Raw genomic sequence first — 26,469 nt, 5'->3', positions numbered from 1 at the left:
CAGTTGGGGGAGAAAGGACTCCCTGGAGCTGCCAGCAGCTCTAAACCCAGCCCCAGCCTGGGCCGGGGCATGGCAGCAGCAGCAGGAGCAGCTCAGGCTCCCTGGGGCTGGCAAAGGAGCTGCGAAAGGCACAGCCCCGGGGCACAGCCCTGGGCCCGGCCCCTTCCCTCTCTGCTCTTCTCCGTGGCTGCACAGAGCACCCGGAAGGACACACTGGCATGGCACATGGGTGGAAGATGGAGAGCTAAATGCTCCTTCCTCCCACTGACAGCGATCCTGTGGGGTCACTCAGGGTTCCAGAATGGAGCAGGGGAGGATTTCCAGAACTGATCAACCTTCAGGGGAACTTAAGGGAAATGCCACATGAGTGAGCTCTCACCACATTGACACTGATTATTCTGTCAGGAAAGGTACATTGAGAACTTGCCTCCAGCCTCTGGTAAAGTCTTCAAAAAACCATTCACCAGCATTTCCAACTCGTAATCCCAATCACCATTCACCAGCATTTCCAACTCGTAATCCCAATCACCATTCACCAGCATTTCCAACTCGTAATCCCAATCACCATTCACCAGCATTCCCAACTCGTAATCCCAATCACCATTCACCAGCATTCCCAAGTCGTAATCCCAGTCTAGAAGGGAGCACAGATCAGACCCATTTCCATGGTGTGCTGGGATCCCCTTCTGCCTTAGGGAACTGGGCACTGCAAGGGGGTCAGATAAGGCTGTGGGAGCCTGTGGCTCCTGGTCACTCTCCATACTCTTTGCAGGCCCTGTACAACATCCCTGGAGGGGCAGCTGGAGCAGCCCAGGGCCCTGGGGCTCTCTCACTCCCACACAGGAAACCCTCACTAAATGCTTGGGGAAACTGCAGCAGGCAGTGCCACAACTATCCCACCCAACCTTTGTCCCTCCCTCCTGCTCACCCAGCTGACCGCGGAAAACCTCTCCCAGCCCAAGGACACATAGCCAGGCCCTCTCAGGACACACTGGAGCCTTGCTCTCGCCCTCTGCCCTTTCCCACCATGGGTACCCCGTGCAGTCTCTCCCAGGTTTAGGGACGTTTCTCCCACGGAGGGACCCCAGCAGGACTGCTCAGTACCCGAGTGCCCTGAGCATAACAATTCCTCTGGGCTGTGCCGGTCTTGTCTGGGCTGTGCCCGCACTGCCAAGCAGCAGAGAGGGCAGCTCCAGCCTCAGCAGGGCTCAGCAGGCCCAGAGGCACAGCAATTACCTCCTGTGACTGTGCCCATGCCTGGAATTGCCTCCCTTCCTTCAGGAAATGCTGCCTTCCATAAAGCCTCTCTGTCCATCCCTTGAGAAAGGAAGGGGCACAGCTGGATCAGATGGAATCATTACACATCGGGAAGGTGGAAACTTCAGGAGGCAATACTTGTCAAAGACATGGATAAGGATCAGGAAAGTCCTGATTGCCCCAAGCCCTTGGGGCTGGCTATAGCCCTTCCTTCTCCAAGCAGCCACCCCACAGGATGTGCCTGGGAGCAGGAAATTGCAGGGGAGCTCAGGGTGTGCATGGCCCATGCTGCAGGTTGGGCTCCCTGTCAGCTGGTGCCAAATGCCTTCCTGCAGAGGCTGGGGAGAAGCTGCAGCCAGGCCAGGCTGGCAAACAGCCCTGCAGCCCGTGAAAGCAGCAGCAGGGCAGCCAGGCCGCCATGGATCCCTTCCCGCTGTGCCGGGCACGGCATGCCCAGATGTGCCGGGAAAGGCCCCGGCTGCTGAGTCCCAGGGGAAGGCTGGGGGAAATGCTCTCACCATGCTCTTTTTGCAGCTCCATCACAGCTTGCTTCAGGATGTTGTTTGGCTCACGGAATTTCTTCTTTCCTGTGCCTTTGTTCTTCCCTCTCAGAGGACCTTAACAGAACGTAGTTCCATTTCCCAGGAATGGATCCCACAAAACCAGAGCTCCGCCTGTGGGGTCACCAGGGACACACTACTCACCCTCACGATGGGAGCCGGGCTTGTGTGTAGGAATCAGCAAAGGAGCAGGAAAAATCCTCCCTGCAGACACATCTGTAACACAACAGCCACAGAAGCTTCTGTCACCTGGGTCCTGCCAGGTTGTCATCAATTATTCCTTGGGGAGACACTGGGAACATACCGGCAGGAGGCTCCAAGGGCTTCAGAATTTCATTCAGCCAAGCTAATGGAGAAGCCTTCCCATCAACCTCATCTAGAACGGAGCACAGATGAGAACATATTTCAGGGTCTGCTGGGATCCCCTTCTGCCTCTGAGAAATGGGCACTGCAAGGCAGTTGGGTAAGGCCGTGGGAGCCAGATGTCAATGGACACGGCCAAAGGTGTCCGGGGGCCTGGGGAGCTCAGGCCTGGCTCCTGGTCACTCTCCACACTCTTTCCCTGCCCTGGCAACATCCCTGGAGGGGTGGCTGGAGCAGCCCAGGGCCCTGAGGGCTCTCTCACGACCACAGCTGGAACTCTTGCTAAAGCACTGGGGAAAACTGCAGCAGGCAGTGCCAGAACGATCCCTCTGGCCCTCCCTCCCTCCTGCCCTTTCTCACTCCCTTCCTACTTTCTATCTCTCCATCCCTCTTTCCCCTGGGACAAATCCCGCAGCCCAAGGACACATAGCCAGGCCCTCTCAGGACACACTGGAGCCTTGCTCTCCCCCTCTGCCCGCTCCCCACCATGGGCACCCCGTGCAGTCTCTCCCAGGTTTAGGGACGTCTCTCCCACAGAGGGACCCCAGCAGGACTGCTCAGTACCCGAGTGCCCTGAGCATAACAATTCCTCTGGGCTGTGCTGGTCTTGTCTGGGCTGTGCCTGCACTGCCAAGCAGCAGAGAGGGCAGCTCAAGCCTCAGCAGGGCTCAGCAGGCCCAGAGGCACAGCAATTACCTCCTGTGACTGTGCCTGTGCCTGGCATCGCCTCCCTTCCTGCAGCAGGGGCTGCCAATGGGCCACTGCTTCTTTGGGGAAACACCTCCTTCTGTCCTGCCTTTTGGTCTGTCACTAGGGAAACAAAAAAGAACAACTGGATCAGGTGGAACAATCACCCATTTGTTTGCTGATATCTTTAGGGCGTCATGCTTAGCAAAAATGTGAATAAGATTCATAAAACATCTGGGTTTTTAGGGCTGGGCCAGGGCCCCCCCTCCTCCAAACAACTGCCAGTCCCGAGCCGAAGTCGGATGAGATTGCCCAGGGTGAGGGCGCACACGTGCATGGTTCTCTCCTGGCACCTGCAGCCATGGCCTCCTGGTCGAGCTTTGGGCTCTGAGCTGGCGGCTCTCCCAGGGGAAAGGCCTTGACCTACCCTCACCATCTCCCAAAGGCGCAATCCTGAACGTGGGTTGGGAAGCCAGATCACTTTTAGCAACAGGTTCAGCTGCAAAGAAAGGCAGGACAGAACAGCTCCTGTGACTCTGCTGAAGATTCTCCTTCAGGCCAGAGGGGCAGTGAGTGCCCCTGGGTGATTGGTGCCCTCCAAGGCACTCCCTCAGCTCTGCCTTCCACTCAGGAGCAGGGGCAGGGGGACCACGTGCCTGCGGTGGCCCCACACTGGGATGGAAGGAGCCCCTTGCGGGGCAGTCATGGCAGTCATGGGAGAAAGGACTCCCTGGAGCTGCCAGCAGCTCTAAACCCAGCCCCAGCCTGGGCCGGGGCTTGGCAGCAGCAGCAGGAGCAGCTCAGGCTCCCTGGGGCCAGCAAAGGAGCTGCCAAAGGCACAGCCCCGGGGCACAGCCCTGGGCCCGGCCCCTTCCCTCTCTGCTCTTCTCCGTGGCTGCACAGAGCACCCGGAAGGACACACTGGCATGGCACATGGGTGGAAGATGGAGAGCTAAATGCTCCTTCCTCCCACTGACAGCGATCCTGTGGGATCCCTCAGGGCTCCAGAATGGAGCAGGGGAGCATTTCCAGAGCTGATCAACCTTCAGGGGAACTTAAGGGAAATGCCACATGAGTGAGCTCTCGCCACATTGACACTGATTATTCTTTCAGGAAAGGTACATTGAGAACTTGCCTCCAGCCTCTGGTAAAGCCTTCAAACCACCATTCACCAGCATTCCCAACTCGTAATCCCAATCACCATTCACCAGCATTCCCAACTCGGAATCCCAGTCTAGAAGGAAGCACAGATCAGACCCATTTCCATGGTGTGCTGGGATCCCCTTCTGCCTTAGGGAACTGGGCACTGCAAGGGGGTCAGATAAGGCTGTGGGAGCCTGTGGCTCCTGGTCACTCTCCATACTCTTTGCAGGCCCTGTACAACATCCCTGGAGGGGCAGCTGGAGCAGCCCAGGGCCCTGGGGCTCTCTCACTCCCACACAGGAAACCCTCACTAAATGCTTGGGGAAACTGCAGCAGGCAGTGCCACAACTATCCCTCCCAACCTTTGTCCCTCCCTCCTGCTCACCCAGCTGACCGCGGAAAACCTCTCCCAGCCCAAGGACACATAGCCAGGCCCTCTCAGGACACACTGGAGCCTTGCTCTCGCCCTCTGCCCTTTCCCACCATGGGTACCCCGTGCAGTCTCTCCCAGGTTTAGGGACGTTTCTCCCACGGAGGGACCCCAGCAGGACTGCTCAGTACCCGAGTGCCCTGAGCATAACAATTCCTCTGGGCTGTGCCGGTCTTGTCTGGGCTGTGCCCGCACTGCCAAGCAGCAGAGAGGGCAGCTCCAGCCTCAGCAGGGCTCAGCAGGCCCAGAGGCACAGCAATTACCTCCTGTGACTGTGCCCATGCCTGGAATTGCCTCCCTTCCTTCAGGAAATGCTGCCTTCCATAAAGCCTCTCTGTCCATCCCTTGAGAAAGGAAGGGGCACAGCTGGATCAGATGGAATCATTACACATCGGGAAGGTGGAAACTTCAGGAGGCAATACTTGTCAAAGACATGGATAAGGATCAGGAAAGTCCTGATTGCCCCAAGCCCTTGGGGCTGGCTATAGCCCTTCCTTCTCCAAGCAGCCACCCCACAGGATGTGCCTGGGAGCAGGAAATTGCAGGGGAGCTCAGGGAGTGCCTGGCCCATGCTGCAGGTTGGGCTCCCTGTCAGCTGGTGCCAAATGCCTTCCTGCAGAGGCTGGGGAGAAGCTGCAGCCAGGCCAGGCTGGCAAACAGCCCTGCAGCCCGTGAAAGCAGCAGCAGGGCAGCCAGGCCGCCATGGATCCCTTCCCGCTGTGCCGGGCACGGCATGCCCAGATGTGCCGGGAAAGGCCCCGGCTGCTGAGTCCCAGGGGAAGGCTGGGGGAAATGCTCTCACCATGCTCTTTTTGCAGCTCCATCACAGCTTGCTTCAGGATGTTGTTTGGCTCACGGAATTTCTTCTTTCCTGTGCCTTTGTTCTTCCCTCTCAGAGGACCTTAACAGAACGTAGTTCCATTTCCCAGGAATGGATCCCACAAAACCAGAGCGCCGCCTGTGGGGTCACCAGGGACACACTACTCACCCTCACGATGGGAGCCGGGCTTGTGTGTAGGAATCAGCAAAGGAGCAGGAAAAATCCTCCCTGCAGACACATCTGTAACACAACAGCCACAGAAGCTTCTGTCACCTGGGTCCTGCCAGGTTGTCATCCATTATTCCTTGGGGAGACACTGGGAACATACCGGCAGGAGGCTCCAAGGGCTTCAGAATTTCATTCAGCCAAGCTAATGGAGAAGCCTTCCCATCAACCTCATCTAGAACGGAGCACAGATGAGAACATATTTCAGGGTCTGCTGGGATCCCCTTCTGCCTCTGAGAAATGGGCACTGGACGACAGTTGGGTAAGGCCGTGGGAGCCAGATGACAATGGACACGGCCAAAGGTGCCCGGGGGCCTGGGGAGCTCAGGCCTGGCTCCTGGTCACTCTCCACACTCTTTCCCTGCCCTGGCAACATCCCTGGAGGGGTGGCTGGAGCAGCCCAGGGCCCTGAGGGCTCTCTCTCCCCCACAGCTGGAACCCTTGCTAAAGCACTGCAGCAGGCAGTGCCAGAACAATCCCTCTGGCCCTCCCTCCCTTCTGCCCTTTCTCACTCCCTTCCTACCTTCTATCTCTCCATCCCTCTTTCCCCTGGGACAAATTCCCCAGCCCAAGGACACATAGCCAGGCCCTCTCAGGACACACTGGAGCCTTGCTCTCCCCCTCTGCCCGTTCCCCACCATGGGCACCCCATGCAGTCTCTCCCAGGTTTAGGGACGTGTCTTCCATGGAGGGACCCCAGCAGGACTGCTCAGTACCCGAGTGCCCTGAGCATAACAATTCCTCTGGGCTGTGCTGGTCTTGTCTGGGCTGTGCCCGCACTGCCAAGCAGCAGAGAGGGCAGCTCAAGCCTCAGCAGGGCTCAGCAGGCCCAGAGGCACAGCAATTACCTCCTGTGCCTGTGCCTGGCATCGCCTCCCTTCCTGCAGCAGAGGCTGCCAATGAGCCACTGCTTCCTCCGGGAAACTCAGCCTTCAGCACAGCCTCTCCTTCCATCTCTGGGGAAAGGAAAAGGGACAGCTGGATCAGGTGGGGCTGTTCCCCCCTGGGAAGGTGGCATCTTCAGGAGGCAATGCTTGTCAATAACATGGTTAAGAATTAGGAAATCCCTATAAACATTTCAGGTAGGCCAGCGGCCTCCTCTTTCCAAACACGTGGGCTTTCTAAACTATCCAGAGACTGGGAAATTGCAGGGGATCTCAGAGTCTGCAAGGCCCATGCTGCAGGTTGGGCTCCCTGTCAGCTGGTGCCAAATGCCTTCCTGCAGAGGCTGGGGAGAAGCTGCAGCCAGGCCAGGATGGCAAACAGCCCTGCAGGCATTGAAAGCAGCAGCAGGGCAGCCAGGCTGCCATGGATCCCTTCCCGCTGTGCCGGGCACGGCGTGTCCAGATGTGCAGGGAAAGACCCCGGCTGCTGAGTCCCAGGGGAAGGCTGAAGGAAATGCACCCACCACGGTGTCTCTCCAGATAATTCAGCATCTGGTCCATGTGTTTGGATGCCTCCAGGGAATTACTGTCTCCTGTAGGTTTGTTCCTCTCTCTCAGAGGACCTTAAGAGAAGTGTTTGCATTTCAGATGAATGGATCTCACAAAACCAGAGCTCAGCATGTGGGGTCAGCAGGGACTCACAACTCACCCCTGTGATGGGAGCCAGGCTTCTGTGCAGCAACCGGGAAAGGAGCCTGGAAGGTCTTCCCTGCAGACACACCTGTAACTCAACAGGCACAGAAGCTTCTGTCACCGGCTTCCTGCCAGGTTGTCAATGATTATGCTTTTAGGAACATTGACAACATACCTGCAGGAGGCTTAAGAGGCTGGAAATCTTCCTGCAGCCAAGCTGCTGGAGAAGCCTTCCTAGCATGCTCATCTAGAAGGGAGCACAGAACAGAACCATTTCCTGGTGTGCTGGGATCCCCCTCTGCCTTTGGGAATTGGGACTGCAAGGTGGTCAGGCAAGGCCATGGCAGCCAGATGTGAAAGGACACGGCCAAAGCTGCACAGGGGCCTGGGGAGCTCTGGGCTGGCTCCTGGCCACTCTCCACACTTTTGGTAGGCCCTGTGCAACATCCCTGGGAGGGCGGCTGGAGCAGCCCAGGGTCCCTGAGGGCTCTGTCCCTCCCTCTGAGGAAACCCTCCCGAAAGCCCAGGGGAAAAGCATCCCCCAGCGCTTCCCGGGGAGCAGGGAGCGCTGTCCCGGGAAAGGGGAGCCAGGCTGCCGGCTCACCTGCTCCCCGTGCTTGCAGCGGAGCAGCCTGGGCAGCCCTGGCAGGCAGGGCCACGGCCAGGAGGAGCAGGAGGAAGAGGCGCAGAGCAAGGGCCATGGTGCCTTGCCCTCTGCCAGTCCCGCAACTCTTGCTGCCACCGCTGTCCTCACACAGCTGTCGCAGTGTCAGCACCACTGCTGCCAGCGCCGCTGCTGCCACAGCAGTTGTGCTCAAGGACTGACTGCTCGGTCGTTGTGGTGCTGTGCAACCACGGGGCTCTGGCACCTCTGTGACCTCAGAGCCTGCTGTGACCTCAGCCTGCTGTGACCCCAGAGCCTGCTGTGACCTCATGGCCAGACTGGAGTTGTGTGGGGAGTGGGATCTGCCTTCTTTGGCAGGGAGCTCACCCTGCCCAACAACTCTGTCCGAGGGTTGTGACACATCCCACCCCAGCTGATCTCACAGGATGGGGCATGAAGGGATGGAGAGCAGCCCGGCCAAGAAGGCTGGTGCTAGATGAGAGGCTGGAAATGAGTCAGCCATGTGCATCCAAAGGAGAGTGCCCAGGAGGTTGACGGAGGTGATTCCACCTCTTTGCTCTGGTGAGACTCCACCTGGAGTACTGTGGAAGGTGTTTTATACTGCTGGCCGGGGGTCTGTGTACAAATCACGAACGGGACAGGACTGCTGAGGAACGCGTCTCGAGCTGTTTATTTTCTAGCATCAGCCTCATTACATGGTGACGACAATGGGAGGATGCCAGCAGCTCACATCCCCGGCAGCAGACAAAGAACTTAATGTGACAACTTACTTTAAAAGCTTTTTGACCAATCACACAAAGCAAAAGCATATTGACAATAGATTTATCCAACCTCTATAAGCACACGTACCTTTTGTTAATACAGTGCTCGCTTCTTTCAAATACAATACCTACTTGTATTGTAAGCCTTAAAACCCAATGCCCAGAGCTCCATTATTAAGCTTAGAACTTCCTAATATCTTGCTAGAGATACTTTTCTGTAGCTTAGGGAGTCATTCTAGCCAAGCGGTAACACACAGACCATTGTACTGTTTGTCCTTACTTTTCCACTTCTTATATAATTTTTCTGCTGACAAATCTTACAGCTACTGCTTAGCTCTAAGCGCAGTTCTGCTGTCTCTGAGGCCTGCCTTTTGCAGCTTTCCCAAAACCCTCTAATTTTAAAGATTCCCGCGTTTTACAGCGTCTTCTGTGAGCCAGAGAGAAGTTTGATAAGAGGATCCATGTTTACCCCTGAAAGAATTTTCTACCAAAAGTCATTGACATAGAAACCAAGAAAGCAAGAAGGATAAATAAGAGAAACCTGCAACTGCCTATTCCAATAAGAACTTGGCTTGCCTCTGGTGACCAATGAGTAAACTTATGTGCTTTGGAAGAATGTAGAAAAAGCATACATGCTAGAATAAAACCAGGGTTTGAAGCCTTCTGGAAATGGCGTGTGTTGCCTTGTATTTTCTCCGTCTCTACCGTGACAGAGTACTGCATCCAGCTCTGGGTCCCCAGCACAGGAAGGACACGGTTCTGTTGGATCTAGTCCAGAGGAGGGGCAAAATGCTCTGAGGGCTGGAGCCCTTCTGCTTTGGAGACAGGCTGGGAGAGCTGGGGGTGTTCAGCCTGGAAGAGAGAAGACTCCGGGGAGACCTGATTGCTGCTTTTCAGTACCTTAAGGGGGCTTGTAAAAGAGATGGGACAGTATTCTTAGTAGGGCCTTTTGTGACCAGACCTTGGGGGAATGGTTTTAATCTAAAAGACGGTCGATTCAGACTAGACAAAAGAAACCCATTTTTTACACTGTAGCTTTCGAAACCCTGGCACAGGTTGCCCAGAGAGGTGGACACGCATCCCTGCAGTCATTCAAGCTCGTGCTCTGAGCAACCTGACCTAGTCAAAGGTGTCCCTGCTCACTGCAGGGCATTGGACTAGATGGCCTTTAAACGTCCCTTCCAACCCAAGCCACTCTGTGCTCCTGTGCTCCATCAAAGCAGTGCGGGATTAGTGCTGGGGTGACGATGCTGGCACCTGTATTTTGGTAGTTGTGCCATTTAGCAAATGGCCAAGAGAGGATTGGTGGGCTGGGCAGTGAAGTCTGCAAATAACACGCAGTGTGCTCAAGGAGAAACAGGAGAGGAACACAGCTTCCAGTGCAGATAAATGCCAGCATTTTGCTGCCCATCCCATGTTAAGAAATAAAGGAATGTCCTGAAGATCCCTTCCTGTGGGTGCACTATTGGCTGTATCAGTACTTGTGTTCTGTAAAACAGGTAAATTGTTACAGCTTCTTGCCCTGTTTATCGCTGGATAAAACCCAAATGCTGCATTGCTCCCTGCCTACTTTCTTCCAAGTCAAGGCAAATTTTGTTCATTCTTGAGTGGGACATATTCATCTGCTCCCAAGCAAATTCTTCTTGCCATTCACACAATGTGGATTTGCTCGAATCAGACTGTAACTAAGGCCTACCTCTCACTAGAATTCAAGTTGATGCATTGTGAGGCAAAGTGTCGAGTAATTTGTCCTGGTGTCTGGCACTGTAGAGGGTTTTTCTGTAATTAAATGAAATTTGAAGACAGCTGTAGTCTACCATACTTCTGGCATCCTAGAAATGAAGAAACAGCCTTTGAAACAGGATTTTATCCTTTCTTCCTCCTCCTCCTCCCAGGAATTTTAATCTCTGAGGTCTAAGCTCTTCAGCTGCCTCACAAACATTGTTTTAATTCAGACTGGCATCCATGCAGTGAGCCACAAATCAGGACAGTGGCTGTGAAGCCTGAAGCAATGCAGGTTTATTGCACTGAAAATATTAATCTGTTACCCAGGTTAAGCCAAGCACTTCCCAAATAACTCTACCTATCCTCAGGGATGTTTCCAAAAGGATCACTGTGACAGCTGGGAGTGGGGAGAGAGAGTGTCATCAACATTAAAAATACAGCTTTCTGAGATCTTTATATTCCAATAAAAAGAGAGTCAAAATTGTTCATATATGGAACATTAACTAAGAAGTGAATGACAGATTGTCAAAATAATTGCTTGGGGAACAAAAAAAAAAAAAAAAAAAAAAACCAAAACCCATAAATTAAAATCTGTCCATGTGTAGATAATAAGTAAACCATCCGGCAAAGAAAAAAAACAGACATGCCAAAACTAAAAGCAATAAGGCTGTTCCCTCTGTCTCAATACAAAAAGAAAAAAAAAGACTGAAAAGAATCAGAGATCCTCAAGACCATTACTATATACAGGAGCTTCCAGGTATTGGGGAAAAAATGAAAGAAAATGTAGTGTGCAATTCACAGAAGTAACCTGGAATTTATTGGTGAACTTGTTGCAAAATTTCTGAGAGCAGACTGGAAAAGCATAGGGACTGATCAGACCATGTGTGGGCATTTCCAGCAGTGTGGGGGATGTTTCTGGGAGCAACTGCAGGGAAGAAAAGCAGCACACGATTACTGGGCGTCCTAGGGCGACGCTATGATGCTCGTATCCCCGATGGTGTGTTCTGTTGATGCTGGATATTATATGGTGTGCCTTCCAGACGGGCTCTGACAGCGAAGGCGGGGAGAAGAAGAAGCACGGAGTTTGTTATCAGAGACTGCACTCACTCCTCCACAGTCTGCTGGAACACAGAACTCCACGGTGTTCTCTGGCCACGGACGGGGCAGAACACCGCGCTCCTTTGCTTTTTAATTGCTTTAGCTAGCTGAGGCAGTCCAAGTTTTCCCTCGACTGGTTTTCTTTCCCTTTCCTTGGATCCGTTCAAACCTGCTCCGGACCGGGACCTGGGGAAGCACCGAGAGCTTGCACTCTGTGGCCCACGGGGGGCTACTCTGGGCAGCAGCCTTTCCCAGTGCCAGAGGGACTGATAACAGAGCCACCATCCACCAGAGAGATTTTCTGAATCTGTCATCTCTTCAGAGCGACAAATGAGTTTTGTCATCTGGTATTGCTCATTTTTTGGGCTGGGGAGTGCTTTGCCTGTTAAATATACAGGTTTTTTCCACTTCTCTCTGAGGAGTTTTTTCCCAAACTGATGGGGGGGAGGGGTGGTATGGGCTTGATTTCTGGGGCGGGCCCTTTTGGGGATTTTCTCCCAAATTTGCCCTAAAGCAGGACACTGGGACAATCTCTTTGCGGGCTGTAGACTTTATGACAGTCTGTCCCCTGGGGCTGGGGGAGCAGTCATGGGGCAGGGAGGGCCAGGGCTGGCAGGGGCTGCTCAGGGATGGGTTTGGCCCCTGTCCCTTGAAGCAGCGACTGCCCAAGCAGCTGCGCTGGCCCCGGGCTCTCCTCCCGGCCGGCTGGGCTTTGCTGGGTGGCACAGCCTGTGCCGAGGGCCGGCAAGGTGCCTGCAGGCCCCAGCTCTGGGGGAAGCAGAGAACGTCCTGGCCGTATCCACCGTGCTGCCAGCTCAGCAGCGCAGCAGCACAGCGCGGGCTCACGCTCCCCATTGCTCCCACAGATGCTGCCGGCCCCACAACACTGGGGGATGCCCAGAAGGGAACTCGTTTCTGTCAGGGAACACGCTGCTGGATGGGTTAATGGCAGGCCTGGCTTTTTTATGGCATGTAGGTAATGGGGGGACCCCTGTAATGCTGGCAGATGACCAGGCTCCGTCATGGGGCCCACGAGGTGGTAGGGGGTGTTGTGGGTGCAGGGTTTTGCAGTAAGACATGCGGGGCTTTGGGTCCTTTGTAAGCAGGGCACGTGGCAGGGGTTCCTCATGAGGTTCTTAGGGGATTTGGGATCTCTACTGTGGCATACAGGTGACTGGAGACCTCTGTAAGGCTGGCAGGGGCTTGAGTTCCTCGTGATTAACGTGGCGGGTTAGTGCTTGCCGTCAAGGCCTGGAGAGGAGCTGAGTCCTTCCGAAGGTGGGCAGGAGGCTGGGTTCTTTTGGGAGGCCCACAAGGCTGGCTTGGGGTTTCTGCATTGGTGTGCACGGATTCCTCGTGAGGCACACATGGCTCTTTTGGGGTCTCTTCTAAGGAGTGCACGGATTCATCATGAGGCACACAGGGCTCTTTTGGGGTCTCTTCTGAGGGGCGCAGGAATCCCTCCTGAGGCACAAAGGAGTATTGATAGTCTCTGCTATGCTGTGCAGGGATCCCTCAGGAGGTATGCACCGGGGTTAAACTAGAGGGGGTTTTTCAGTTTTCTCAGCACAGCAAAGGGACACTCCCAGTCGAGGTGCTGCAAAGTCAGCAGGAAGCTTCCTGCAAAGCCTTGGGCCCGGCCTGCGGGTCCGGCAGGCGACCAGAGCCCATCCTTGGGGACCGGGCGGGGTTTCCGGTATCCACCGCACCCTTGTCGGGCCAGCTCCGGCCCCGGCGGTGAATGGCTGCGGCCCCGGGCTCCGATGGGGCTGCCGAGCAACGCCGTGGGCATGACAAGGGCCTCGCTACGCCCTGGCTCTGTGCTGCAGCCAAACACCTTTACAGCCACGGCGGTTCTCTGGGGCACAGGAGGCTACAAGTCAGGCCGTGCCTTCTCGCACTGACGAAGGAGCTCCTTGCATTGCCCTGTTCCCTAGAGCACGCGGGGAGCCCAGCAGAGCATGAAAACGGTTCTGGACTGCGCTCCCGTCTACACTGGGATCACGATATGGATTGACTGAAAGTGCTGGCCAGTCACAGTGTGAAGACCGTGGTGCATGCTGGAGCAACTTCTCCATGTCCCTTTCCTGATAGAACAATCACGGATTATTAATTCTGGCCAAGAGCAGCCCCAGGGGCACAGGGCGGAGGCAAGGCAAGGTGGGGAGGAGAAAGAGCGGGTTCGAGATTGCCCTCGAAAGGCAGACGCGCTCTGGGGCCCGCTCCTGGCCAGGGAGCCTGCCCAGAGCCGTCCCCTGCTCGCCGGGGCCTTGAGGGGCAGCTGTCCAGCTGGGCCAAGCTGTGCCAGCAGCTCCAGCTGTGCTGGGGAGCCTTGCCAGCTCTGGGCCCTGCTGTGCAGGAGGGTCCCAGTGTGCCACTGGCAGCCGGGAGCCTCACCCGCTCCTCTCTCCACAGGAGCGCCTCTGCAGCTTCACAAGACCGGCCAAAGATGTCAGTCAGGGAGAACTGGACCTGTCATGCATCTCTGTGCCCGTGTCCATTGTCCCTTCCACAGCTGCATTGCCCACTTATTGTTGGGGACATGCTGCCACCCCCCAGAACAGGACCCTCTGTCCCCGAGGATGCTGCCTCTGTTGTCTTTCCAGGACTGAAGGTGCAGCCCTCCTGCCAGGGAAGAGCTTGAGCAACATCTTTGTGCGTCGGCTCTGGTCCCTGGGTGCTACCACCAGCACTGGCAGAGCTGCTTGTCTGGTCACAGCCAGTGATGGGCAGGCAGCAGCTGGGCATCAGGCTCCCGAGACCAGGAGCTACTATGTTTATTTTTCATTTTTCAAGATTTAGGAATATTTTTCATAGAAAATTCTCCAAATATTTCGTCCCTTTTCCCACACAGTTCCATATTTTTCAAAGTAATTTTAGAATTCAGAAAAACTTACAACATTTTTACATTTCTAGAATCAAAAATAAAATTGCATTTAATTGGTAATCTATACTTTTCTAAGAAGTAGCACACCCCAAGACTCACAGCCTGCTTCAGAGGCTCTTTTCGCACTGGAGACTTGTGCCTGATCACAACATCTTACACAAAACCTTTTCCCTGATGTGTTCTGGGATTTCTGACAAGCTCACCTCTCAGTCTTCAGAGGCAAACTTTGAGCACAGTGGGAATCTCTTCAAGTCACCATCTTTGTTTGCTTCTGCAACAACTGCCTCACTTCTAGAGCAGGGGCTTCTCTCAGCTTCCTGCTGGCCCCGGGCTCTCCTCCCGGCCGGCTGGGCTTTGCTGGGTGGCACAGCCTGTGCCGAGGGGCGGCAAGGTGCCTGCAGGCCCCAGCTCTGGGGGAAGCAGGGAACGTCCTGGCCGTATCCACCGTGCTGCCAGCTCAGCAGTGCAGCACAGCGCGGGCTCACGCTCCCCATTGCTCCCACAGATGCTGCCGGGCCCACAACACCTGTTCCAGATTCCCAGAAGAGCATCAGAACTGGTTTCTGTCAGGGAACAGGCTCCTGGCTAGGGATAATGGCAGGCATGCTACTTTTGGAGCTTGTCTTCATGTTGTGCTGCTTTGGAATCTGGTATTCCTGGAAGAGAAAGCGTTGAGTTTTTTGTTGCTCTTGCCCTCAAACAGCTTCTTTTGAAAGTCTGTTATAGTCAGGGAATGTTCCCAGTGAGGCTGCAGTGGAGTTGTGGCCGGTCCGTGGTTGTCCAAAGAGCTCTGCTGAGGGTTCTGCTGCTGCCCAGTGCTTTCATTGGCCTCTTCATTGCTGGGCCTTGTCCTGGGGGGCCCGCTGGGGCTGCAGCCAGTGCTGGCTCCCACTGAGGCTGCCTGGCCAAGAGCAGCCCCAGGGGCACAGGGCAGAGGCAAGGCAAGGTGGGGAGCAGAAAGAGCGGGTTCGAGATTGCCCTCGAAAGGCAGACGCGCTCTGGGGCCCGCTCCTGGCCAGGGAGCCTGCCCAGAGCCGTCCCCTGCTCGCCGGGGCCTTGAGGGGCAGCTGTCCAGCTGGGCCAAGCTGTGCCAGCAGCTCCAGCCGTGCTGGGGAGCCTTGCCAGCTCTGGGCCCGGCTGTGCAGGAGGGTCCCAGTGTGCCACTGGCAGCCGGGAGCCTCACCCGCTCCTCTCTCCACAGTCGCGCTGATGCAGCTCCCGCACCCCGGCCGAGAAGGCGTGACTCTCCCTCGCCCCCAGGGAGCTCAGAGACCGGCGGCTTTGGCAGCTCTCAGCTGTGGCCTCCGCAGCAACAGTTGCCCAAGAAAGCAGAGCACCAGCACGCCGTGCCTCCCCCACGGCCCCCCAGCCCGGCCGTGAAGCGGAAGCCTCTTGAGATCCCCCCACCTCCTCCCCTCCCGAGCCCGCCGCCCTGGTCCGGCTAGGATTGGAACTGGGCCAGGCTCGGCAGGGTATGGGCCACCAACAGCTTTGGGCACCTGCTCTCCTTTACAAATGACACCCGTTACCTATGGACAACAGCCAGAGTCGGTTTGCATCCTGTACTACCTTCAACGGAAAGGGCTGAAGATTCTTCCCTGCCCTGTCTCATCCTTTACCACTTTGATTTTCATACAGCTGGTTGCTGGCTGCATCTGTGAAAGACTTTAGTAGCACTGCATTTTTACCCCACCTGTCAGGGGAAAAAAAAATAAAAGAATTCATCAGTTTAGACTTTGTTTTTAGTGTGGTTGGGCCACTCACATTTTGAGCGATTAATTTTCCATGGTACTTCTGACGGAGTAAGGGTTCAATTCAGTAGCTTAGAATTGAAATCATAGGAATGATTTCTAAACTGTATCGGGGGTTGGTGGTGGCCAGAGCAGGCAGGTAGAAGGAACAGGCCTGGACCTGCAGGACAGCCAGGCCGTGGGAGTGAATGATAGCCCCGTTACAGTGATTGTCCTAACCAGATCAAGCATGGTCTTCAGCAAATCAAGCATAGTCTTCAGTAGGTCAAGCGAAACTGCACCTGTGTGGGAATGGGAACTAGAATGGAACAATATAAGTTTAATAATTAATGTGGGGTGGGGGAGAGTAGAAGGGGTTATAAGCTACCGATTCGGGTGTATCGTTGAAGCCCAGATCTGGGGTCTCGCCCCCGGGCTTCCGCACGCTTCAATAAAACACCTTCATATACAATCAATTCTGATTGTGTGTGGATCCTGACGCTAACACTTCTTCCCTTTTCCTTACTACCCATCAAAAGTTCATCTGGACATTAAAATCACCAGAATTCCTGAGATTTACCTCAAAGCCCTGAGGGGAATCTAGCACAAAATATTCTCCCTGTGTACTGCACAACAAGAACTATCCAGAGCAAAGTACATTGGCAGCTGAGGCTTGTGGAACTCCCAGAATACTGAGCCTGCAGAGGAGGTGTCGCCGTAGAGCAGGACGGGAACGAAAATGACTCCAAATCAAAGGCAAAGAGAATGAACTCCGATTTATTTTAAATGCACCGCTGTATTTATAGAGAACATAGTGCGGACTAATTTCATTGGCCTTAGAGTAAAACCATCTCACTTTGTTATAAACGCCAATCACTTGGTTTTAAAATTTTAAAAGTTTAATAATAATAAAATAGTTATAAAAATAGTAATACAATTAGAGTAATGAAAATTTAGAGTTAGGACAATTACAAGACAATAAAAAGCAAAGAATTACGGATATCCGGATGCTCTCGGGCACTTAAGCCCGATAAGCATACCTTGTGAACAAAGGAATAATCTTTAAAAGCAGTAGCCTGTTGCATATTCATACATCTCACACATGATGCATAAATTCCTTGCAAATTAAGAACTTTTCTGGTTTTTGTCAACTTCTTCCCCTTAATCCTGGTGGTTCCATAAAGACGGAGAGAAGGTGGAGGAATGTTTGTCTTTTCCGATAAGGAGGCAGTAATTCTTTATGGGCCCCCATCATTGTCATCTCTGTGTGAAGAGTTTCTTCATTATCTCATCTCTTGCTTGAGCTGGTAAAAAAAAAAACCCACTTACATAGGCTCTATTTTAACTACAAAACTACATATACCATACTATTAAAATGTTAATACAGCACTTCTAATCAATATAACATAATACATATAGTATTCAATTTAATATTTGCGAAAAGCCAATCATAAAATATGCATTTTTCACAATCCCGACTCTTATTCTTTATAAATCATTTGGCTTGAGCAATATTTCTTTTCTAATTGCATTCTTTAGACTATGTTAGTAATCAAATAAATGAAGGGATTAAACGAGGAAGAAACATCAGAGCAGTTGTAAAACATCCAAGGAAGAATCTTAATTTCTTCCACTATCCATTCTTCAACACATTACCCCATCAGTTAGTTTTTAACATTGTTTTCCCACTTTTGGACCGGTATCTGGGTTATTTCTTTAATTCTAATGCCTGAGCGGCTTTGTTTGTTATCTTCTCTATGACTGCTTGGAGTCTTATAATACGATTCAGTATCTAATTTGGGTTTAATACAGAGGTAGATTGCTGTGCTGGTTTCACCTTTTTGTTTACTAATGGCCTTTTTGCAAAATCTTGGACTGTATTCCTGAAATCAAATGTAAAACAAATCCATCTCTCTCATTTTGGATATTCAATGCCCCATCTATTACCACTTTTTCTTAAGTTCCTTGTAATTCAATCTTTTTCCCCTTTTTTTTTTTTTTTTTTTTTTTTTGCAGGTACTCAGTTTGGATGGGTTATAACAGTGGCTGTTGACATGGGCGTGTGTAACAAAAAGGAACTTTGGTTTCTTTCCATGTAATATTTGTTTTGTAGCATTTGTGACACAATCTTGCCAGTATCTCAGAAGGTAAAAGACAGCAAATGAGAGACAGAAACAGGAATAACAGAGGTCTGGTATGGCTTATACCCCCACCTCCCCTGCCTATGGAGTTGCTTCCCGTAGCAGGTATGCGTGATCTTCTCGGTGGCGAGTACAGTGGTCAATCCAGGCTTGCCCTCTGTTTCCTTTGTTACTCTTTTTACTAAATATTTTTAGGCAAGTCCTTTTCAACACTCCTTAGCTGAGGTTTCTTACCATTCCTCAGGTATCTCTCAGTCAACAGGCACTGATAATTCCCATCCACAAAACAAAGTTATTACCTCAGTTGCTTTGAGTTCTATCTGTATAGGGGATAGATTCAGTACTCAATACCTATTGCAATGAGAACATAGATTTTGTGAGCTTCAATACCAATTATTCTCATAATTTGAACATTTACTTATAACCCAGTTAGCGTGTCCAGCACTGGGATGAATCAAATAAAGTTTACAGTATAATACTAATGGTAATTTCCCTTCTTCCCTGTACAAGTCACAGGCTAAGGCCAGAATGTGAGAACTCTGATTAAAATAATCTTGATCTTCCTGTTTGAAGTGGCAATGTTCCTCTCCTAAGGAGGCGTCGGAGGCGTCTGAGGGCTTATTTAGGCAGTGCTTAAAACCAGTGATGTAAACTTTGCTTTATTTCTCAGTTAGGTGTTATTCTTTGTACCTTCCTTGGTTCATTTGGGTTTTCCCAAACCATTACCACCCAGTCCCAGTTGAAAGTCAATTTGATATCACCCGGTTTAGATGTGATAGTCCATTCTTCAAGGTTCTTCACAAGTTCTTTGATTTTGCTGTCGTGAATTCACCCTCTTTCTGTGGTTCAGATTGCTGCTTTAGTGGTACCTGGAAAGGACTTCTTAGTAACACAGTGTTAAAAGAAAGACAATACTGCATTAACTTTTACCATTAGTTTTCTTCAAAACTTTCTGGGTTTAACTAAAAGCTTTTTCTACAGCCGCTTCTTCTTCTTGTGTCCAGCTGTTTTAATAGCTGCAGAGGCCAATTCTTCTTCTTGTGAGCTATAAGTAGTTAAATAGAAAGACCAGGCCAATTTTAACACCACATGTATCACATCTCTTGCTTTTTACTTTTTGGGCAACATTTAACCCATTCTTCAGAACAAAAAGCCTCCTCTTCTTAACAACAAAAAACCAGAAAGAGAAAAGAGTTCTTGCTTAAACAAATAAATCACTTTGTGAAAGTCAGCTATCTCTGCCTTGATCTTATCTCTATGGTAGTCCCTTTTATTTATTTATTTATTTATTTATTTTTTAACAGTCTTGCATTTAACTCTGTCCTTCGCCTGCCTCTCTCTTTTTTCTCTCCCTCTCTTTCTCTCTCTTCACATTTTAACGTCCACATTCCAGCATCAGTCCACCTTCTAACATCAGTCCACATTCCAATGTCTCAGAAAGGTAAGTCTGCCAATCACCCCTCCCCCTTTTTCAACTTCTTTACAAATTAAATTACTTTTGTTATGTGCGTTCTGCAAGCATGCAATTCATGGCACTCTCCACCAAGGCTACTAGCCACTCACAGCTGACACAGTACTAAAACTAAAGACTTTTTTTTTCTAACACAATTTTTTTTCCATTCACAAGCTCAAAAAGGTTGTAGGAACAAGGTAAACATCAACTTACTTCCAAAGTGACCCTACCTGCACCAAAAAATTTAAGACTATGCTAGTTAGTGCAATGCAATTTGCAACGAAGCCAAGGTATGATTTGGGAAGGGCATCTGAGGACACAGAGCATGAGTTTTACAAATCCATATTTTGAAGAGAGAATGGACAAAACATGAATACAGTGGGGGGAGACAGAAAGTAAGGAATTTGTCTCTGCAATGCCTTCTCTTTGACTGCTAGGAAACGCTGTTCAAAGAGGCTCCTGTGGTAGAAACAATAATTGGATGGCAAGAGGCACTCTTGAATTTAAGCTTTAATGTCACAATAGGAAACAGCACCTGAGCACTGCAGTGGTGAAGCACCCTGCCTGCAAACTCACTAGAGGCAAGCTACTGCTGCCACGCTGCAGGGCTACCTGCAGCACAGAGGGAATCACGACCAAGCCCTCCTTGCAGGCCTGGGTAAACCACACAAGGAACCCACAACTTCTTCATAGCTGTCTAACTCATTCCAGAAATAAAACTACAGCAAGCAGAGATTCCCCCCCACCATCTTTTTTTTTTTTTTTTTTTTTTTTTTAATGTGTGTGTGTCACACACCTACAGCGATGCTGAAAGTAACAAATTAACAGCTTACATTAGAAGATACTGAAACCTTTTCTTCATCCAGCTTTGTGTGTTCCCATTTATATATGTAGCCATCTCCAATTCTTAGGTCAAAAAAAAAGAGCCCTATTTTTCAGAAGTGCTATGCATGAACAACTCTAGCTGCTGTTCTAGGTGCACTACAAGTAGTCAGCACTTCCAGAAACACAAACAAAACAAAAACTAACTAATAAAGCAAAACACATTTGGGTACACGTAAAAGGACTGGCTGGAAAAAAAATGTTTCCCATTGACCTGCTAAGCAGCAGGTGTTACCTTTAGTTTAACTTTACACACTGAGAACCACTTGATTGAACAGCCTTGCATCGATTCAAAATAAATTAAAAGTATGTTTGGCTATGTCACAGCTGTAAACTAGTTTTTCAACCTTAGAGTATAGCAAGTTACAAATTTTAAGATGAAAAAATCACAATGCAAATTGGAAGAAATAATTGAAACTACTTGGACACAGTAAAGGGAAAAGAATTAGCTGAATCAACAGCTCAATGGAGACATTTGCTCAGTATGAAGCATCTTCCCCTATTTCCTTCTCTAGCCCAAACTTCCTTGTTAAATTTTTTTTTTTCCTTGTTACTTTTACAGTATCTTTGCTCACATTATAATATTTTGGAATATTTAACAAACAGGTTCTTTTTTGCCCCTGTGTCTACTACAAATTCTAATTCTTTTTCTTGGGGACCCACTTTTAAAGTTATCACAGACTCTAGATGGTATTTGTCCTTTAAAAAAATAGAGCCTCTAACATCCCTATTCTTCTTCTCTGCTCATCTCTCAGAAGATTTTCAGATCTGTTGCTCTCTTAGGACAATCTTTCTTATAATGTCTTTTGCTCTTACAGTAAAAGCAGACATTCCTGGAATGCTCCTCAGACTTGGTTTGTTTCTCACATCAGTCTCCGGATCCATTCTGGAACGTTGCCTTATATTTCTCCCAAGTCTGTCCAACCATTCAGTTGGATCCTCCCCTTTCCCTTGTTGCGCCTCAAAAGTCCTTTCAGCATTTTGCCCTCGAGATGATGCCCCTTTTTTTCTCTTGATTATTAAATTACAATTACCAGGGGAACGCAGCTCAGGGGAGCATGGGCAGGGTTCGCTGCCGGAACCGCCAAACGAGGGGGCATTTCCAGGGGATACCAGCCGGGAGCGTGGTTAATGGCGGCTGGGTCAGCTGTTCCCAGCAGAGGCGAAGCAGCAGCGGCGGTGCCCAGCGCAGCTGGCACAGTCTCAGAGTCGCTGGGGATGGGGCAGAGGAAACAGCCGCAGGAGGAGCTGTCAAGGATGGGACAGACGGGACGGACGGGACGGGCGAGAGCCCGCCAGGCGCGGCCGGCAGAGCGACCACGGACCAGCCGGGCGGGATGGGGGCAGGGGCCGGTTGGGCAGCCGCGAGCAGTGAGACGGGGACTGGTAAAGAGGCTGCGGGTGGCGAAACAGGCACCGGGACAGGCGCCGGCACCGGGGCCGGCGGAGCTGAAGGCAGCAGCTCGCTGGGACCCGAAACCGGTGCTGGGGCCGCAGGCGGTGCAGGCGCGAATGGGAAGGGAGGAGGCAAAACCTGCAAAGGATCCCATTCTTTTTCTTTTCCTCTTTTTTCCTCTCGCTCCCCTCCCTTCTCGTTCCCTTTTTTCCCTTCTTGTTTTGTTTCGGGGATTTCTGATACCTTAAAGATTTCTATTTTCCTAAGATCCCCTGTCCAACACGTGGCAGATTCTTCTGAATTAAACGATTCCTTTGAGTTTACAAATACATTTAGAGCCTGACAAATCCATCTTTCAAAAGAACCATGTCTAGGCCAATAAACGTGGTCAGATCTTAGTTCTTTTGTTTGGCCATTCAAGCATATAAAATTGTATCATCTTTACTTTGTCCTTTTTTCTTGCACAAGGGCTTTTTTTTCCCCAGTTGGCTAACATAACTCCCAGGGGACTATCTTGGGGTATCTCTATTGATAATTTCTTACTCCTTTTTTTTCTTTCCTGTCTTTTCCTTACTGGATTTCTGTCCCATTTTTCAAGATCTTATCTACTCACCCCCTGCCTCTGTTTTTCACTTTCCTCCCCCTACCCAAATACCACTTTTCCTTCGACTACACTCTCAAAAAAAACCCTCCTTTTTCTCACACCACCCCTCAACACAACACACTTTCCTCCAAGGAACTACAACAAAGCTTAAAATAAGCAATCTGCATTACATATACTTTCATTCGTCCCCATTCACTCAAGTTTATTTTTCACTTACTCACACACACAACAAAACAACCACAACAACAAGGTACCTTTTATTTTTCAACACACCTATTACACTTTTAGGTGTCCCTGGCCAGTCCCGGTGTTCTTGGATACCCCTCAATCCAGCTGTGTTGTTCCCAACCCCAGATTCTCTCGGGTGTACCCACACTCCGGCAAAATTTTACTCAGTCCTGGGTGCTCTCGAAGATTAATATCTCAACCCAGCAGCAACCCTGGGTGCTCTTGAAGATTAATATCTCAACCCAGCAGACTTTTATTCAACCCTGGGTGCTCTTGAAGATTAATATCTCAACCCAGCAGCAACCCTGGGTGCTCTTGTGTATTAATCCCTCAACCCAGCCCATTCAATTCAACCTAGCAAAAAAAAATTTAAAGGCCCCTTTTTACCTTCTTATTTTCCCCAATGGATTATACCAGGAACACCCTCGGCTTCTTCTCTCCAAGGGGTCCCACTCCTTCCCCGAGACGCAACCCTAATTTTCCCCGGGGGGATTCTCTCACTCTTTTATCATTCGCTTCATCTCTGCACTGGCCGCTTTTCTCGCGGAAAAGACGGAAACGCAGCATAAGAAACGCCGCAATCTCTTAGCATGTCTGGGGTACCCAGCCCGCCTCTCGTTCACACACATTCATCCCCCCCTTATCCACCCCATCCCAACAAATACTTACCTATCCCTTGTCCTTGGGTCTTTGTTCTTCGCGTGCACTTTGGTCATAGGGGCTAATTACCGTGGTTTTAGGGAATCCTTTCCCTTTTCTTTGTTTTATTGTCTCCTTTTGTCCATCGGATCGTAACCTGCATCTGTCGGTAGCACCAGGGGAGCACAGTTAGGCCGCCTAATCAGGGCAGGACGCGTCACCCTCACTCTGACTCTCCTAAGGCACTGGCAGAGAGGTGTTAGGAACCATCCTCTGCTACCATTTGTAATAAACGCCAAACACTTGGTTTTAAAATTTTAAAAGTTTAATAATAATAAAATAGTTATAAAAATAGTAATACAATTAGAGTAATGAAAATTTAGAGTTAGGACAATTACAAGACAATAAAAAGCAAAGAATTACGGACGTCCGGATGCTCTCGGGCACTTAAGCCCGATAAGCATACCTTGTGAACAAAGGAATAATCTTTAAAAGCAATAGCCTGTTGCATATTCATACATCTCATACATGATGCATAAATTCCTTGCAAATTAAGAACTTTTCTGGTTTTTGTCAACTTCTTCCCCTTAATCCTGGTGGTTCCATAAAGACGGAGAGAAGGTGGAGGAATGTTTGTCTTTTCCGATAAGGAGGCAGTAATTCTTTATGGGCCCCCATCATTGTCATCTCTGGGTGAAGAGTTTCTTCATTATCTCATCTCTTGCTTGAGCTAGTAAAAAAAAAAACTCCACATACATAGGCTCTATTTTAACTACAAAACTAAATTTACCATACTATTAAAATGTTAATACAGCACTTCTAATCAATATAACATAATACATATAGTATTCAATTTAATATTTGCGAAAAGCCAATCATAAAATATGCATTTTTCACAACATCATTGGTGTGCAGTGAATGACGCACGGTGGCAGAACATATCTATGAACAATGTGAACAACAAGATAGATGAGAGAATTATTTACATTCTTTCCCAACTGTCTCCCAGGCTCTCGCCTGGTTAGAAAACCTTCTCTTTTTCTCTCTGACTGAACTGAGAATATCCACATTTCCTCCGTTTTGTTTACACTGGGGCCTCGTACATCCATGCAGGGTAAGTAACTTGAATGCATACTAATTTTGAGGCACATTGCTAGACTCAGGATCATCAGGACCCCCACTATGAAAACTCCTCTGCCTCTGCCTTCGCCCACCGCCTTGCCACCAGCGGCGGGGTAAACCATCTTCTCAGCAGCAGGAATAGTCTTTTGTGGTTTTGTACCTGGATCGAGCCGCATACCTCTGTTTAAAGATGCCCTACCTGGATAGTTTGACTGAGTCTGACTGCAGGATACTTTGTTTAACCCTTGGCACTCAACAGTAATGATTTTGAGCTTTTTACTTTAATTTTCCCCTCAGCCCATTTTGGAATAGGCAAAACCACACCCAGGAGTCTACTTTCATTATACCCAGACGAGTGGCGAGCCCTAAAACATGGCTAGTCAGGCACATCACACAAGCCCTTTGGCCAGAATCTCTTTATACAGTGTACCAGCCAAACCTCATCACAGTATTCACACTTAAAATGCACAAAGGGACAACAATCACAACCTGGTGGTTCAGTGCACCTTATCAGATCACTATCAGTCATTTACTTGGCCAGCACAGGGTTAACTTCAGGTCTCCAGGGGGAGAGGTGACTTCTTCCTCAGGTGTCTCTTCCTGGTGCTCGATCTTCTTTACTCGAGGTATCCAGGCTTTTTCTGCTGTCTGAATTGCTGTGTCTGTGGTTAAAAGGACAATAAAAGGATCTTCCCAGTGAGGGGTGAGGGGGGCTTCCCTCTAGGCTTTTATAAGCACTTTGTCTCCAGGTTACGTATAGAGAACTTTAAAGGGGTGCTCTGTGTCACCATCTTCTGTTTTCACAATTCTTGTCTTTTTTATCCCATGTTTTCTAAACAAATTTTAGTTTGCATGTTATCTCAGATATAAATACAAGTCCCCAGAAACTGGTCTAACTGGTCTGACACCTCTAAGGGATTATCTATCAAACTGCCCATCTCTTTTCTGAAGACTCTGATGTCTCCGATGTTAAGTGGCACATTGATGGAGCTAGTAACTCCCGGTGTGGCTGGAATTTTTCTCAATGGGAGTAGATTGTGTCTCTTGACATGTACTACTGGGACTGCTTCTGGTCTCCTAATAGCTTCTAGGATTTGATTTTTTTTTAATTCCTCATGAACCAACCCTCGTCTACAGGTGCTGATCAAGCTTCTTTTTTTCCCAAATTTTCCAAAGGTGTGGACCACCCCAGAAGTGTATTGAGAATCAGTAAAAATCGCCCCTCTCTTCCTTTTTTAACTTTTTAAGTGTTTGTAAAACTGCATACAGTTCACAAACTGGTGCTGAACAACTGGCACCTAGGGGTCTCGACGCTACCACTTTTCCTGACTTCCCATCTACTATTGTATACTCTGACTTCCTTTTCCCTTCTATAAGCCTCTGCAATTTTACCACTTTTATAGAAATTTCACCTTCTCACTATACCCTTCAAAAATCTACCGTCCATCCTCTTCTTTTTCTTCCCCCCTCATGCTCCTGTGCCCCAGACACCCGACCTTTGGCTTGGCAACCCACAACTTAGATTCTGACACCTCCAATCCCCTTCTCTTTTCTTGTATACTTTAGAATCTCCCTCCAAGAATCCTTTCCAGCAAGTAATACACTCCACTTCCTCTGAACCAGGGCTCCCCTGGCCACATATCTGCTGATAAATTACACAAACACCCACTTCCACTTTTACACTAGGGCCACTTTATGAACCCCTATTGTAATTTCCTCTCTGGCCAATGTTCTATCCTATAACAAATCATCCTCACTTGATCCAACTTCCAGCCCTTTAGCCCTTTCCCACTTACTCCAGCCATCTAGCACACTACCCAGGGTGGCCTCTAGGAGGAATACCCCCACTCTTCTTCCTTGGCTGTCCTCCTTTGCCTACTGTGGGTCTGACCCAAGATGATTCCCAGCCACTATAAGCTTTCGGGCTGGTAAAAAAAAAAAACAAAACACACACAAAAAAAAAAAAAAAAAAAAAAAAAAAAAAAACAAAAACAAAAAACAAAACTCAAAACTGCCCACAGCCACTTGCCCCCTTAAAAAGTTTCCCTCTTGAACAGTTTCTGAGGAACACACAATAATTCTTTTCTTCAGTAGGAAAATCTACCCCATCATTCCA

The 26,469-nt window shown here is 50.0% G+C and overlaps 1 protein-coding gene and 1 long non-coding RNA gene across 3 annotated transcripts in view; one reads left to right on the top strand and one right to left on the bottom strand.

The window, feature by feature from the left end:
- The window catches only part of LOC137480451 (uncharacterized), a 235,431-nt gene that overhangs the window by 59,804 nt on the left and 149,158 nt on the right, over window positions 1–26,469 (bottom strand). The window contains exons 2-3 of one of the 2 annotated variants that reach the window (XR_011002924.1): window positions 6,334–6,441; window positions 5,583–5,660 (exon numbers count right to left, since the gene is read on the bottom strand). This is a non-coding gene — a long non-coding RNA (uncharacterized lncRNA). Of the gene's footprint in view, window positions 1–5,582; window positions 5,661–6,333; window positions 6,442–26,469 lie in introns of those variants that run through there. The other variant, XR_011002925.1, reaches the window with a different exon arrangement.
- LOC137480450 (uncharacterized) overlaps window positions 1–26,469 on the top strand; it is a 99,242-nt gene that overhangs the window by 43,848 nt on the left and 28,925 nt on the right. The gene's annotated exons all lie outside the window — the stretch shown is intronic.

The sequence above is a fragment of the Anomalospiza imberbis genome, chromosome 11 (assembly GCF_031753505.1).
Source record: "Anomalospiza imberbis isolate Cuckoo-Finch-1a 21T00152 chromosome 11, ASM3175350v1, whole genome shotgun sequence".
Lineage (NCBI taxonomy): Eukaryota > Metazoa > Chordata > Aves > Passeriformes > Viduidae > Anomalospiza > Anomalospiza imberbis.
Note: the sequence above shows the minus strand (reverse complement) of the source record. Positions and strands in the feature narration are given on the sequence as shown.